At 34.5% G+C, this 3,251-nt stretch overlaps 1 long non-coding RNA gene across 1 annotated transcript; it reads left to right on the top strand.

The window, feature by feature from the left end:
* The first annotated feature begins 38 nt into the window (after positions 1-38).
* Positions 39-2,937, top strand: LOC103679888. Its single transcript, XR_573009.2, has 2 exons — positions 39-2,735; positions 2,841-2,937. It is a non-coding gene; the product is annotated as an uncharacterized LOC103679888 (long non-coding RNA).
* Positions 2,938-3,251: the final 314 nt, after the last annotated feature.

The raw sequence follows: 3,251 nt of genomic DNA, 5'->3' as shown, positions 1-3,251 counted from the left end.
GTCATGATCTCAGGGTCATGAGATTGAGCCCCACATCGGGCCCCCACTCAGTGGGGAGTTGGCTTGAGATTGTCTCTCTTGCTCTCCTTCTGCCCCCCTCCCCGTGCTCTCTCTGTCTCTCTCTAAAATAAATAAATAAAATTTTTTTTTAAAAAGTGCTAGGATTTCTTGAGCATTCTGAGCTCACCGTGTTCCTTTCATCCAGTCCTGTACTTCCCCTGAAGTATTCTGAGCCTCATAAAATTATCACCTCTCTCTTCCTCAGTCTACAAACATTTATAGCTTCAACTGTAATTGTAGTGATGCAGTGGCCTAGTAAGGGAGGGCATAAGAATTTAAGCCTAGACCCTGAAGATTGACACTAGTAAGAAAGCCAACTTGCTTGGAAGGCTGACTGAAGTGTCTTGGCTCCAAAACTTTGTTTCCGCAGCTGCACCTTTTCTTTGAAAGTAATTGCTGCTGATATTGGAGGGGTGAGGTGCAAAATGTCATTCCTTAACACTCTAACCCAAGCTTGGAAAATCAGCCTCTTTTTTACTGCCCAACAGTACAGCTGAGATAGCTGAGATGATAACAGTTTTTTAAAAACATATATATATATATACTTAACAATTACAATTTTTCTGACACCATGCCGTGCCAGCCTTTTATAAGTAATATTTCTTATTTAATCCATTTGATGTGACTACAGTGAGCTACTTACTATTACTTCCCTGTTTTACAGATGAGGAAAAAGAGAGGTAGAGTGTAAGTAATGTATCTTGTGGTTACACAGCTAGCAAATGACAGAGCCAGGATTCCCACCCAAGTAGTCTGACTTCACTGTTTGTCATTCAGCACTGTAGTATATTACCTCTTAAGACAATTTACTAAAGTCTGTAAGGATTCAAAAACAAGTCCATTGTGTGATTTGTAACTAGATACTCTGGTTATGGGCCTGTTCTATCTACATAGTAACCTAGAAAAAAAGATGGTTCCTGTTAAGTTCTGCCCTACCACCAGATCTTGGTTGTCGTGTTGGTGCCTAACACCCAAACATAATATACAGTGCCTGGAAGTCTACCTTCCTCAAAGACCAGACTCAAGGAAAGTAACTACAGCAAACAGCAGAGACCCTAACCCATCTACCCAAAGCCTAGCTTCCTTGTTTCCTGGCTGACAGCTAACTCAGGTAAATGATGCTGACAGTGACTTCCTTGTTCATGCATTGGAAGAGCAGCCTAAAAAGATATAACTTTAGTTTTGTGAGTTTAACAGCAAAAATATAGCAGAATATAATGCAATTGCAGCATCCCTAAAGAAAGGTATATGCATGTAATACACATATAGTGATTTGTTTTGCCTGTTTAAACTTGATTAATTTTTGTTAGTAAAATCTTAGTGACGAGCATTTCCAAAATCAATCTTTCCTGTAGTATTAACCATTTCTGTAAATCATTTAGAAAATAAGAATAGTTATCAATTTTTAATTTGCTTATTATTTATATTTTATAAAACTTTGGAAATATAAAATTCTGTAAAGCTTCTTGTTAAGTTTGTAAAAAAAAAAAAAAGTCCTTAAATGTGTATCTTTGTTAAACTGTTAATCAAATTTTTCGTGATACCTTATGAATAAAATATGGTCCAGATGCTAGCATTGTTTGGTTGATTTTGAAACTACATGATCAACCTTTTCTAAAGATTGTTAATTCTATTTCATTGATTCTATTTCACTGTGAAAGTAGATTTCTAGCTGGATACGGTGGTCTACAAGCCCATGTCCCATATTATTACTGATTTTCATATAGAAGAAATGATTACATGAAGCTGTGAGGGGGAAAATAATAACTAGAGATTAAAATATAGACACTCAAAAATACAGTGACTTACTGAGCCAAAACAAATAGAAACTTGGCTCCATTTAATGAGTACCTTCCAAGCTCCAGTCACTATAGATACTCTTCAGGTGGTATTTGTAAACCTAGGGAGGATTGTACCTCCATGGTCCTTTTAACTTCTCAGACTCTGAGTTAGCAGTTACTTGGGTAATGACTAATTTTCTTTTTTAGCAAAAACTGAAGTAATTTTTGAAGTCAATTTAAATGAAGATAATGATCATTAGTCTAAATACTGTTTTCATTAGTTCTCTTTTACCTAAGACCAATGATTCTTTTTTTAAATTAAGGAGTTCTAATGCAACTTAAATAGGTTCTTAGTCATTATTTTCTAAATCACTAATTAATTAAATCCTACAATTTTAAATCTGCTCAAGCCCCCTTATTTTTCAAGAAAAGATATTGAGCCTCAAAGAAGTTAAGTTGCACATCCAAAGTAATGTCCCACAGTAATGACCTAGTCAGGACCAGAATCCCGGTCTCTTGACTCTTATTTTACTATAGCATATCTCCACTCTCATGCTGTAAGTTCTCTTTTTCTTGTGCTGTCTTCCCAATTCTTTTATATTTACAAGTTGAAAAAGAAATTCTCAGAGGTCCATTTGGAGTTTGCCATGTGAATAAAAAGGTATGTATCAAATTAATTAAGTAGAATTTTAAGTTATAAAATTATTCTAATTCATTATAAAAAATTAGTACTGACATTTCTACTTTATATTCCCCATTATTCAATCCCAAATGTGTGGCTGTTACTTCTATAGACGTTCATCTTTATATTTAATCCAAATATGGCTACTGAAAAATAGAAGCTCATCTTGAAAGAGAAGATGAGTCGAGTGTGCAGTAGTACCATTTTTACAGGTAAAATTACTCTTAATTTATGAAGAACTAAATTTCACAGTCAGGTACTTAAAAACCATTATACAAGTCTGAGGTTTTCTAATTAATTCTTTTTCTTTTTTTCAGGATGACTAACATCTGAAGAGTATAGCATAGTGTGTATTGGATTTTAATTTTATTTCAGAATGTATTTTCTGTCAAATTTCCTAATAAAATCTCAGCAAAGTCTGTTTGTCTTTTGTATCATAGTACTTCCTATGTATGCATTTCTTACTCCATAGAACCATCTTTTTCTTATACTGGAAGAATGTAAAATGATCTTTCTGGAAATAATTTATTGTTTGATTCCTAACATAAAGTAAATTAGTCCAATTGAAGTTAAATCACTGAAATACTTTCTTTGTCAAGTATTGTTTGAATAGAACTGTTAATGTGGCAATCCTGTTCACGAAGATGGTGCTGAAGGCGAAGAAGGAAGCCGCTGACCCTCTCAAACCTGAAGCCAAAGCAAAGGCTTTGAAGGCCAAGAAAGTGGTG

The sequence above is a fragment of the Ursus maritimus genome, unplaced genomic scaffold (genome assembly GCF_017311325.1).
Source record: "Ursus maritimus isolate PB19 unplaced genomic scaffold, ASM1731132v1 scaffold_939, whole genome shotgun sequence".
Lineage (NCBI taxonomy): Eukaryota > Metazoa > Chordata > Mammalia > Carnivora > Ursidae > Ursus > Ursus maritimus.
The sequence above is the reverse complement of the archived record's forward strand: the minus strand, read 5'-3'. Positions and strand labels throughout refer to the sequence as shown.